The sequence below is a fragment of the Mustela lutreola genome, chromosome 3 (genome assembly GCF_030435805.1).
Source record: "Mustela lutreola isolate mMusLut2 chromosome 3, mMusLut2.pri, whole genome shotgun sequence".
In the NCBI taxonomy this organism is placed as follows: domain Eukaryota; kingdom Metazoa; phylum Chordata; class Mammalia; order Carnivora; family Mustelidae; genus Mustela; species Mustela lutreola.
In genome coordinates this window covers 152,848,346-152,861,991 of record NC_081292.1, presented here as the reverse complement: position 1 = coordinate 152,861,991, position 13,646 = coordinate 152,848,346, and the positions used below count along the sequence as shown (strand labels likewise).

The 13,646-nt window shown below is 36.1% G+C and overlaps 1 protein-coding gene across 8 annotated transcripts in view; it reads left to right on the top strand.

Annotated features, from left to right (window-relative positions):
• The window catches only part of SLC4A10 (solute carrier family 4 member 10), a 309,943-nt gene that overhangs the window by 78,818 nt on the left and 217,479 nt on the right, over positions 1-13,646 (top strand). The gene's annotated exons all lie outside the window — the stretch shown is intronic.

The window sequence follows — 13,646 nt, the reverse complement described above, 5'->3', positions numbered from 1 at the left end:
CCAAGGAGAGCAGCAGAATTCCAGAGGAGGAGAAAGCCAAGCACGGAACTCATGGCTTTTTTCCTGTGATTTTTTTTAGTCTTGCAGTTAATTTAATTTTTTCTTTTTCATTTTTTTTTTTTTCTCGCCTTCGGGTAAAATTTTTTTTTTTTTAACTGTTACCTTTTTCTTTTTTAACGATTTTTTACTAGTTTATCTAATATATATATTTTTTCTTTTTTACATTTTTCTTAAGTGTTTTCTTTTTTTAAAAATTCTTTTCTTTTCTTTTTTTTTTTTCTTTTCTTTTTGTTTTTTTTTTTCTTTCTTCCTTTTTGAACCTCTTTTTATCCCCTTTCTCCCCACTCACGATTTTGGATCTCTTCTAATTTGGTTAAAGCATATTTTCCTGGGGTTGTTGCCACCCTTTTAGTATTTTACTTGCCCCTTCATTTACTCTTATCTGGACAAAATGACAAGACGTAAAAATTCAACACAAAAAAAAGAACAAGAGGCAGTACCGAAGGCTAGGGACCTAATCAATACAGACATCGGTAATATGTCAGATCTAGAGTTCAGAATGACAATTCTCAAGGTTCTAGCCGGGCTCGAAAAAGGCATGGAAGATATTAGAGAAACCCTCTCGAGAGATATAAAAGCCCTTTCTGGAGAAATAAAAGAACTAAAATCTAACCAAGGTGAAATCAAAAAAGCTATTAATGAGGTGCAATCAAAAATGGAGGCTCTAACTGCTAGGATAAATGAGGCAGAAGAAAGAATTAGTGATATAGAAGACCAAATGACAGAGAATAAAGAAGCTGAGCAAAAGAGGGACAAACAGCTATTGGACCATGAGGGGAGAATTCGAGAGATAAGTGACACCATAAGATGAAACAACATTAGAATAATTGGGATTCCAGAAGAAGAAGAAAGTGAGAGGGGAGCAGAAGGTATACTGGAGAGAATTATTGGGGAGAATTTCCCCAATATGGCAAAGGGAACGAGCATCAAAATTTAGGAGGTTCAGAGAATGCCCCTCAAAATCAATAAGAATAGGCCCACACCCCGTCACCTAATAGTAAAATTTACAAGTCTCAATGACAAAGAGAAAATCCTGAAAGCAGCCCGGGAAAAGAAGTCTGTAACATACAATGGTAAAAATATTAGATTGGCAGCTGACTTATCCACAGAGACCTGGCAGGCCAGAAAGAGCTGGCATGATATTTTCAGAGCACTAAACGAGAAAAACATGCAGCCAAGAATACTATATCCAGCTAGGCTATCATTGAAAATAGAAGGAGAGATTAAAAGCTTCCAGGACAAACAACAACTGAAAGAATTTGCAAATACCAAACCAGCTCTACAGGAAATATTGAAAGGGGTCCTCTAAGCAAAGAGAGAGCCTACAAGTGGTAGATCAGAAAGAAACAGAGACCATATACAGTAACAGTCACCTTACAGGCAATACAATGGCACTAAATTCATATCTCTCAATACTTACCCTGAATGTGAATGGGCTAAATGCCCCTGTCAAAAGACACAGGGTATCAGAATGGATAAAAAAACAAAACCCATCTATATGTTGCCTCCAAGAAACACATTTTAAGCCCGAAGACACCTCCAGATTTAAAGTGAGGGGGTGGAAAAGAATTTACCATGCTAATGGACATCAGAAGAAAGCAGGAGTGGCAATCCTTATATCAGATCAATTAGATTTTAAGCCAAAGACTATAATAAGAGATGAGGAAGGACACTATATCATACTCAAAGGGTCTGTCCAACAAGAAGATTTAACAATTTTAAATATCTATGCCCCTAATGTGGGAGCAGCCAACTATATAAACCAATTAATAACAAAATCAAAGAAACACATCAACAATAATACAATAATAGTAGGGGACTTTAACACTCCCCTCACTGAAATGGACAGGTCATCCAAGCAAAAGATCAGCAAGGAAATAAAGGCCTTAAACGACACACTGGACCAGATGGACATCACAGATATATTCAGAGCATTTCATCCCAAAGCAACAGAATACACATTCTTCTCTAGTGCACATGGAACATTCTCCAGAATAGATCACATCCTCGGTCCTAAATCAGGACTCAACCGGTATCAAAAGATTGGGATCATTCCCTGCATATTTTCAGACCACAATGCTCTAAAGCTAGAACTCAACCACAAAAGGAAGTTTGGAAAGAACCCAAATACATGGAGACTAAACAGTATCCTTCTAAAGAATGAATGGGTCAACCGGGAAATTAAAGAAGAATTGAAAAAAATCATGGAAACAAATGATAATGAAAATACAACGGTTCAAAATCTGTGGGACACAACAAAGGCAGTCCTGAGAGGAAAATATATAGCGGTACAAGCCTTTCTCAAGAAACAAGAAAGGTCTCAGGTACACAACCTAACCCTACACCTAAAGGAGCTGGAGAAAGAACAAGAAAGAAACCCTAAGCCCAGCAGGAGAAGAGAAATCATAAAGATCAGAGCAGAAATCAATGAAATAGAAACCAAAAAAACAATAGAACAAATCAACGAAACTAGGAGCTGGTTCTTTGAAAGAATTAATAAAATTGATAAACCCCTGGCCTGACTTATCAAAAAGAAAAGAGAAAGGACCCAAATAAATAAAATCATGAATGAAAGAGGAGAGATCACAACTAACACCAAAGAAATACAAACTATTATAAGAACATACTATGAGCAACTCTATGGCAATAAATTTGACAATCTGGAAGAAATGGATGCATTCCTAGAAACATATAAACTACCACAACTGAACCAGGAAGAAATAGAAAGCCTGAACAGACCCATAACCAGTAAGGAGATTGAAACAGTCATTAAAAATCTCCAAACAAACAAAAGCCCAGGGCCAGACGGCTTCCCGGGGGAATTCTACCAAACATTTAAAGAAGAACTAATTCCTATTCTCCTGAAACTGTTCCAAAAAATAGAAATGGAAGGAAAACTTCCAAACTCATTTTATGAAGCCAGCATCACCTTGATCCCAAAACCAGACAAGGATCCCACCAAAAAAGAGAGCTATAGACCGATATCCTTGATGAACACAGATGCGAAAATACTCAACAAAATACTAGCCAATAGGATTCAACAGTACATTAAAAAGATTATTCACCACGACCAAGTGGGATTTATTCCAGGGCTGCAAGGTTGGTTCAACATCCGCAAATCAGTCAATGTGATACAACACATCAATAAAAGAAAGAACAAGAACCATATGATACTCTCAATAGATGCTGAAAAAGCATTTGACAAAGTACAACATCCCTTCCTGATCAAAACTCTTCAAAGTGTAGGGATAGAGGGCACATACCTCAATATCATCAAAGCCATCTATGAAAAACCCACCGCAAATATCATTCTCAATGGAGAAAAACTGAAAGCTTTTCCGCTAAGGTCAGGAACACGGCAGGGATGTCCATTATCACCACTGCTATTCAACATCGTACTAGAGGTCCTAGCCTCAGCAATCAGACAACAAAAGGAAATTAAAGGCATCCAAATCGGCAAAGAAGAAGTCAAATTATCACTCTTCGCAGATGATATGATACTATATGTGGAAAACCCAAAAGACTCCACTCCAAAACTGCTAGAACTTATACAGGAATTCAGTAAAGTGTCAGGATATAAAATCAATGCACAGAAATCAGTTGCATTTCTCTACACCAACAGCAAGACAGAAGAAAGAGATATTAAGGAGTCAATCCCATTTACAATTGCATCCAAAACCATAAGATACCTAGGAATAAACCTAACCAAAGAGACACAGAATTTATACTCAGAAAACTATAAAGTACTCATGAAAGAAATTGAGGAAGACACAAAGAAATGGAAAAATGTTCCATGCTCCTGGATTGGAAGAATAAATATTGTGAAAATGTCTATGCTACCTAAAGCAATCTACACATTTAATGCAATTCCTATCAAAGTACCATCCATCTTTTTCAAAGAAATGGAACAAATAATGCTAAAATTTATATGGAACCAGAAAAGACCTCGAATAGCCAAAGGGATATTGAAAAAGAAAGCCAACGTTGGTGGCATCACAATTCCGGACTTCAAGCTCTATTACAAAGCTGTCATCATCAAGACAGCATGGTACTGGCACAAAAACAGACACATAGATCAATGGAACAGAATAGAGAGCCCAGAAATAGACCCTCAAATCTATGGTCAACTAATCTTCGACAAAGCAGGAAAGAATGTCCAATGGAAAAAAGACAGCCTTTTCAATAAATGGTGCTGGGAAAATTGGACAGCCACATGCAGAAAAATGAAATTGGACCATTTCCTTACACCACACACAAAAATAGACTCAAAATGGATGAAGGACCTCAATGTACGAAAGGAATCCATCAAAATCCTTGAGGAGAACACGGGCAGCAACCTCTTCGACCTCTGCCGCAGCAACATCTTCCTAGGAACAACGCAAAAGGCAAGGGAAGCAAGGGAAAAAATGAACTACTGGGATTTCATCAAGATCAAAAGCTTTTGTACAGCAAAGGAAACAGTTAACAAAATCAAAAGACAACTGACAGAATGGGAGAAGATATTTGCCAACGACATATCAGATAAAGGACTAGTGTCCAGAATCTATAAAGAACTTAGCAAACTCAACACCCAAAGAACAAATAATCCAATCAAGAAATGGGCAGAGGACATGAACAGACATTTCTGCAAAGAAGACATCCAGATGGCGAACAGACACATGAAAAAGTGCTCCATATCACTCGGCATCAGGGAAATACAAATCAAAACCACAATGAGATATCACCTCACACCAGTCAGAATGGCTAAAATCAACAAGTCAGGAAATGACAGATGCTGGCGAGGATGTGGAGAAAGGGGAACCCTCCTACACTGTTGGTGGGAATGCAAGCTGGTGCAGCCACTCTGGAAAACAGCATGGAGGTTCCTCAAAATGTTGAAAATAGAACTGCCCTATGACCCAGCAATTGCACTATTGGGTATTTACCCTAAAGATACAAATGTAGTGATCCAAAGGGGCACGTGCACCCGAATGTTTATAGCAGCAATGTCCACAATAGCCAAACTATGGAAAGAACCTAGATGTCCATCAACAGATGAATGGATCAAGAAGATGTGGTATATATACACAATGGAATACTATGCAGCCATCAAAAGAAATGAAATCTTGCCATTTGCAACAACATGGATGGAACTAGAGCGTATCATGCTTAGCGAAATAAGTCAAGCAGAGAAAGACAACTATCATATGATCTCCCTGATATGAGGAAGTGGTGATACAACATGGAGGCTTAAGTGGGTAGAAGAAGAATAAATGAAACAAGATGGGATTGGGAGGGAGACAATCCATAAGTGACTCTTAATCTCACAAAACAAACTGAGGGTTGCCGGGGGGAGGGGGTTTGGGAGAAGGGGTTGGGATTATGGACATTGGGGAGGGTATGTGATTTGGTGAGTGCTGTGAAGTGTGTAAACCTGGTGATTCACAGACCTGTACCCCTGGGGATAAAAATATATGTTTATAAAAAATTTAAAAAAAAATAAAAAAATTAAAAAAAAAATAAAATAAAAAGGGATTTGGCAGTAAAAAAAAAAAAAAAAGAATTGTTTTTAAAATATAGATAATCCAATAGAAGTAGGTTTGAATATTTTCATTAAATTAGAGCAGAAATATGAGTAAAACATTAGGAAGACTGAAATTTGAGGCGTAATTTTAGGGGAAAGAGGGAGCACAGGAGAAACCAGAGTAGTTTTTCAACTTTAAAATACTTCTCAGAAACTTTTTCCTATTTTTATTAGAAAAACATGAACTCTGGCGTATGTACTTATAAAATGAGTCATATTGGGGGCTGTCTTTTAAAATTCATTATTTCATCTGTTTTTTTCAGTGTATATTTGACATAGTTGGGATTGTACCACATAAGTATATTTGGGATCTTGTTTTTCACCTAATAGTCTACCATCTATATTTTCATTTGTCATTAACTTCTTTCATTCATAATATTCAGTGGTTACGTGGCATTTCATTTTTGTTATGTGATAATTTAATTAACCTTTTTCTTATATTCCTGTTTTTTCTCTTCTTATAATGTAGCACCAAACATCTTTGTGCATAAACCTTAGTCTGCATTATTTACTTTGGACAGATTCTCTATACTGGATATACTAGAAAAGATTAAATATTTTTTAAGAGTCTTAATATACTTTGCCAAATTACTTTGAAAAGTTGAACTAATTTACACTTCTTAAAGCAGTGGTATATAAAACAAATTAATTACTTAGGTTTTCAGAGGTATTCTTTGAAGTAAGTTTTCTAAGTAAAAATAAAAAATAGATGCTCTATGATAAAATAAACTTTAATATTAAAAACTTGATTCTTATGGGTATGTTTCTAAAGTATTTACTATGCTTCACAACCATATATGAAAAATATAGGAAACAATATTAAAATGGAAGTTATTTTAATTAATGAAGATAAAGTATGTTATTTATCACAAAGATGTAATTAAAAGGCTGATTTTTTGTGTGGAAGATGTAAAACTAGGAGACAGGAATACTGAATTCTGGCCTTGGTTTTACTATTTGAACAAGCCACTTTACTTCTCTAAATTTCAGTTACCTTATCTGGAAAATGAGTGCTTTGGATCACATGGTCCCTAAAAGGTGAAAAATAGAAGTAAAATATGTGTTAATTATTGTAAAGCTCTTGCTGTTTTTAAGATGCTGACTGTTTATTATTTGGTATAGTCTGACATTCAAAAAATCATTAACTACATAAAGTTACTTTTGATCTATGCTTTTCACTCTTTTGGTTCTTTCTTCATTCAGACCAAGGGGGTTCCTTTGTTATGCTTTGGTCTTCATCTGTTTTATCAAAGAGAGATCGTTAGGAAAAATGTAGAAGGATTGTGTCTTATTATTACAAGAATACCTTCCTTACACTGCTATGAGTAGCACATTGTATGAGTAATTTCTTTTACAGAGCAATGGTTATCCAAAAAATGAGTATCTATTAGTTTTAGGTGGTTAATCCATGCTAAATTATTATTAAGTGGTCCAGTAATGAATTATAAATACATAACTTTTCTAGTTAAATAATTTTGTCAACTGGAGGGTAGAGAAATTAATAGCTTTGTATTCCAGATTTCATATTTTTATTGCAGAGATTAAGTGTGTTGGCAAGAAAACACTGAAGAAAATTAGATTATATATACTAATTAATAATGGGCATGAAAACAAAGTTTATATCTGTTTTGACAAAATATGTGAAAGAAAACTCAATGTTCTGTTCTGTTTATTTCTAATTTATTTAGTCATTTATAGTAACTTTGTTATGCACATTATGAGAAGACAAGGAACGAAGAGAAAATAAGTCTTCACAATTTTCTGGCTATTTTATAAAAACCAGACATATACATATGCAAAAGATAAATAACAACACAACAGAGCATGTGATGAAAGTATATTGATTGTCAAAATGAAATCTGTAATAATAGAGGAGGTTAGGAACAAATCATACATTTCTTTCTCCCTCATTTTTCACATTCAATCTCCAAATCTTATCCCTTTTAACTAAAAAGCATTTCTAGAGCCTATAGATTTCTTTCCATTTCTACTGCTAACACTTTTGTTCAGGCCATAATTATCCCCTGCCCCAAATCATATAACTTGCTTTTCTTCCTCTAGTTTTGTTTTACACACTCATTTCTATGCCACAGAAATGTTATGTTTGATGGCTTCTCATTCCCCTAAGGATAAAGCTCAGTGGCTTCTAGATTTTAAGTGGATTCTAAGGCTTCCCATGCTTGGTCTTTGGCTCATTCTTCTAGCCTAATCTCTCCCTTCTGTCCCAGTTCATTGTCCAACCACTTGTATTTACCATTCCCTGAATATGACCTGCTTCTCAGTTTCAACAGTACTTGCTTAAGGAGATACTCCTGATCCCTAGACCAGGGTCAGGGGCCCTGTTACTGTTGTTACATTGCCTCCTAATTCTTCTGTTATAAGAAAACGTGTTTAAAACTTGTTTAATTATCTGCTTCTGTGATGACATATTTTGTGTTGTCATGAAGTTCCTAGCACCTACACAGTGTCTGACGCATAGAAGGGGTTTGATATTTTATACATTAAAGAATGGATGTAGAAAGGAAGATGATGTAGTTTAGGAGGATCTTGCTGAGAAGATAGGTCTTCAAGACTGAGTTCCTATTTTGATTATAGCAAGAGAGGAAATACTGCATAGATAAATCATGTTTCCCTACATATAATTTTCATCCAGGTGTGTGATTGTATACATACAGCCGAAATACCAAATTCTTTGTCTGGACTTGCGTAGTTAGAGGTAACAATTTCTCTAAAGGGATTGTGTGATCAGGCTCTTAAAGAAGCCTGATTTCTTTATTTTTCACCAAAAAATAGTATATATTTAAGGTGTGGTAACTGTTTTCCCCAGATATATTGAGATATAACTGACATGTAACGTTGTGTAAGTTTGATGTATACAACATGTTGATTTCATACATTTACATAAAGCAAAATAATTATCACCATGGTACAACTTTCAGGTATGTATATACTATAGTACTAACAATAATCACTATGATGCACATTAGATCCCCAGGACTTATTTATCTTCTAACTGGAATTTTCTTCTCTTTGACCAACATCTCCTCTCCCCTCCCAATTCCCCTACCTTTCCCGCCACCCCCCAGCTTCTTGAAGAAGTCCAATCTTTAAGATTCAGTTTGATTAGTCTCCATGATAATACGTATCATACCCATCAAATATCATGAGTGGGAGAAAGGAAATTATACTGAGCTATTAGTCTACATTTATCTAAAACATTTTCTGTAAGCACTTTAGCTATCATCAAACTTCATTTAGTTTATTTCACAGGTATATATATTTAATTTATTTTCATAGGTATATAAATAAAGTGTTCATTAACTCAGGCTATACTCAATGTAAAGGCTGTTTTAGAACAATAATACATTGTACTTGGTGTCTTAATTTTGTATTTTGGTTTTTTAAAAATATTTTTTAAAATTTTTATTATTTTTTAAAGATTTTATTTATTCATTGCGAGAGAAGGAGAGAGAGCATGAGCAGGGGAGAAAGGCAGAGGGGAAAGCAGACTCTCCACTGAACAGGGAGCCTGATGTGGGGCTTGATCCCAAGACCCTGGGATCATGACCTGAGCCAAAGGCAGACACTTAACCATCTAAGCCACCCAGATGTCCCGTGTCTTAATTTTTAATTCAGTTAAATTGATTATGATTTTAGCCTATTTTTTGTTGTGTTTATAAAATGCAATCTGTTGTCACATGGTAAAGAAAATATTTCCATATTGCACTGTATGTTAACTAACTAGAATTTAGGATTTAGAGCCCTCCCAAGAAAATATTTCCATTTATCATTTTAGAAGATCTTGTTTCTTTGTTATCAGACTACTTTAACGATCTTAAATATCCTGATTCCACTATGTTGTGGTGAAAGAAAGCATTATAAGAACATTGTTGAACACAGATAAGATGCAGTGAAAAATCACAACAAAAATGCCAATAGTTGACTTAGGTTTCATTCCTAGGTTTAACCATGCAGTTTTGGAATATGACAATGGCATGTTGTGTATGTGAAACTCTTTAGAAGAAAACATTAAAATATAGTTATTTTGATTTGAAGCATGTTGGTCTAGGGAGCATGAAATAAAAATGGTTCTTGAGGGGCCCCTGGATAGCGTGGTCAGTTAAGGGTCTGACTCTTGATTTTTTTTTTTTTTTTTTTTTTTTTTTTTTTTGGTCTGAATCTGCCTTATGACCATTTATTTTTTTTTTTTTTTTTTTTTATTTTTTTTATTTTTTATTTTTTATAAACATATATTTTTTATATACATATATTTTTATCCCCAGGTCTGTGAATCACCAGGTTTACACACTTCACAGCACTCACCAAATCACATACCCTCCCCAATGTCCATAATCCCACCCCCTTCTCCCCAACCCCCTCCCCCCAGCAACCCTCAGTTTGTTTTGTGAGATTAAGAGTCACTTATGGTTTGTCTCCCTCCCAATCCCATCTTGTTTCATTTATTCTTCTACCCACTTAAGCCTCCATGTTGCATCACCACTTCCTCATATCAGGGAGATCATATGATAGTTGTCTTTCTCTGCTTGACTTATTTCGCTAAGCATGATACGCTCTAGTTCCATCCATGTTGTTGCAAATGGCAAGATTTCATTTCTTTTGATGGCTGCATAGTATTCCATTGTGTATATATACCACATCTTCTTGATCCATTCATCTGTTGATGGACATCTAGGTTCTTTCCATAGTTTGGCTATTGTGGACATTGCTGCTATAAACATTCGGGTGCATGTGTCCCTTTGGATCACTACATTTGAATCTTTAGGGTAAATACCCAATAGTGCAATTGCTGGGTCATAGGGCAGTTCTATTTTCAACATTTTGAGGAACCTCCATGCTGTTTTCCAGAGTGGCTGCACCAGCTTGCATTCCCACCAACAGTGTAGGAGGGTTCCCCTTTCTCCGCATCCTCGCCAGCATCTGTCATTTCCTGACTTGTTGATTTTAGCCATTCTGACTGGTGTGAGGTGATATCTCATTGTGGTTTTGATTTGTATTTCCCTGATGCCAAGTGATATGGAGCACTTTTTCATGTGTCTGTTGGCCATCTGGATGTCTTCTTTGCAGAAATGTCTGTTCATGTCTTCTGCCCATTTCTTGATTGGATTATTTGTTCTTTGGGTGTTGAGTTTGCTAAGTTCTTTATAGATTCTGGACACTAGTCCTTTATCTGATATGTCGTTTGCAAATATCTTCTCCCATTCTGTCAGTTGTCTTTTGATTTTGTTAACTGTTTCCTTTGCTGTGCAAAAGCTTTTGATCTTGATGAAATCCCAGTAGTTCATTTTTTCCCTTGCTTCCCTTGCCTTTTGCGTTGTTCCTAGGAAGATGTTGCTGCGGCAGAGGTCGAAGAGGTTGCTGCCCGTGTTCTCCTCAAGGATTTTGATGGATTCCTTTCGTACATTGAGGTCCTTCATCCATTTTGAGTCTATTTTTGTGTGTGGTGTAAGGAAATGGTCCAATTTCATTTTTCTGCATGTGGCTGTCCAATTTTCCCAGCACCATTTATTGAAAAGGCTGTCTTTTTTCCATTGGACATTCTTTCCTGCTTTGTCGAAGATTAGTTGACCATAGAGTTGAGGGTCTATTTCTGGGCTCTCTATTCTGTTCCATTGATCTATGTGTCTGTTTTTGTGCCAGTACCATGCTGTCTTGATGATGACAGCTTTGTAATAGAGCTTGAAGTCCGGAATTGTGATGCCACCAACGTTGGCTTTCTTTTTCAATATCCCTTTGGCTATTCGAGGTCTTTTCTGGTTCCATATAAATTTTAGAATTATTTGTTCCATTTCTTTGAAAAAGATGGATGGTACTTTGATAGGAATTGCATTAAATGTGTAGATTGCTTTAGGTAGCATAGACATTTTCACAATATTTATTCTTCCAATCCAGGAGCATGGAACATTTTTCCATTTCTTTGTGTCTTCCTCAATTTCTTTCATGAGTACTTTATAGTTTTCTGAGTATAGATTCTGTGTCTCTTTGGTTAGGTTTATTCCTAGGTATCTTATGGTTTTGGATGCAATTGTAAATGGGATTGACTCCTTAATATCTCTTTCTTCTGTCTTGCTGTTGGTGTAGAGAAATGCAACTGATTTCTGTGCATTGATTTTATATCCTGACACTTTACTGAATTCCTGTATAAGTTCTAGCAGTTTTGGAGTGGAGTCTTTTGGGTTTTCCACATATAGTATCATATCATCTGCGAAGAGTGATAATTTGACTTCTTCTTTGCCGATTTGGATGCCTTTAATTTCCTTTTGTTGTCTGATTGCTGAGGCTAGGACCTCTAGTACGATGTTGAATAGCAGTGGTGATAATGGACATCCCTGCCGTGTTCCTGACCTTAGCGGAAAAGCTTTCAGTTTTTCTCCATTGAGAATGATATTTGCGGTGGGTTTTTCATAGATGGCTTTGATGATATTGAGGTATGTGCCCTCTATCCCTACACTTTGAAGAGTTTTGATCAGGAAGGGATGTTGTACTTTGTCAAATGCTTTTTCAGCATCTATTGAGAGTATCATATGGTTCTTGTTCTTACTTTTATTGATGTGTTGTATCACATTGACTGATTTGCGGATGTTGAACCAACCTTGCAGCCCTGGAATAAATCCCACTTGGTCGTGGTGAATAATCTTTTTAATGTACTGTTGAATCCGATTGGCTAGTATTTTGTGGAGTATTTTCGCATCTGTGTTCATCAAGGATATCGGTCTATAGCTCTCTTTTTTGGTGGGATCCTTGTCTGGTTTTGGGATCAAGGTGATGCTGGCCTCATAAAATGAGTTTGGAAGTTTTCCTTCCATTTCTATTTTTTGGAACAGTTTCAGGAGAATAGGAATTAGTTCTTCTTTAAATGTTTGGTAGAATTCCCCCGGGAAGCCGTCTGGCCCTGGGCTTTTGTTTGTTTGGAGATTTTTAATGACTGTTTCAATCTCCTTACTGGTTATGGGTCTGTTCAGGCTTTCTATTTCTTCATGGTTCAGTTGTGGTAGTTTATATGTTTCTAGGAATGCATCCATTTCTTCCAGATTGTCAAATTTATTGCCGTAGAGTTGCTCATAGTATGTTCTTATAATAGTTTGTATTTCCTTGGTGTTAGTTGTGATCTCTCCTCTTTCATTCATGATTTTATTTATTTGGGTCCTTTCTCTTTTCTTTTTGATAAGTCGGGCCAGGGGTTTATCAATTTTATTAATTCTTTCAAAGAACCAGCTCCTAGTTTCGTTGATTTGTTCTATTGTTTTTTTGGTTTCTATTTCATTGATTTCTGCTCTGATCTTTATGATTTCACTTCTCCTGCTGGGCTTAGGGTTTCTTTCTTGTTCCTTCTCCAGCTCCTTTAGGTGTAGGGTTAGGTTGTGTACCTGAGACCTTTCTTGTTTCTTGAGAAAGGCTTGTACCGCTATATATTTTCCTCTCAGGACTGCCTTTGTTGTGTCCCACAGATTTTGAACCGTTGTATTTTCATTATCATTTGTTTCCATGATTTTTTTCAATTCTTCTTTAATTTCCCGGTTGACCCATTCATTCTTTAGAAGGATACTCTTTAGTCTCCATGTATTTGGGTTCTTTCCAAACTTCCTTTTGTGGTTGAGTTCTAGCTTTAGAGCATTGTGGTCTGAAAATATGCAGGGAATGATCCCAATCTTTTGATACCGGTTGAGTCCTGATTTAGGACCGAGGATGTGATCTATTCTGGAGAATGTACCATGTGCACTAGAGAAGAATGTGTATTCTGTTGCTTTGGGATGAAATATTCTGAATATATCTGTGATGTCCATCTGACTCTTGATTTTGGCTCAGGTTGTGATCTCAGGGCCATGAAAAGGAGCCCTGTGTTGGGCTCCTTATTTGGCACAGAACCTGCTTAAAAGACTGTCTCTCTCTTTCTGCACCCCCTCGACCCCCGCCAGCTCTCTCTCTCAAATAAATAAATAAATCTTTTTTTAAAAATGAAGCTCTTGGGAATTAAAAATGAATATGCTTTTATCTATTTATCAAC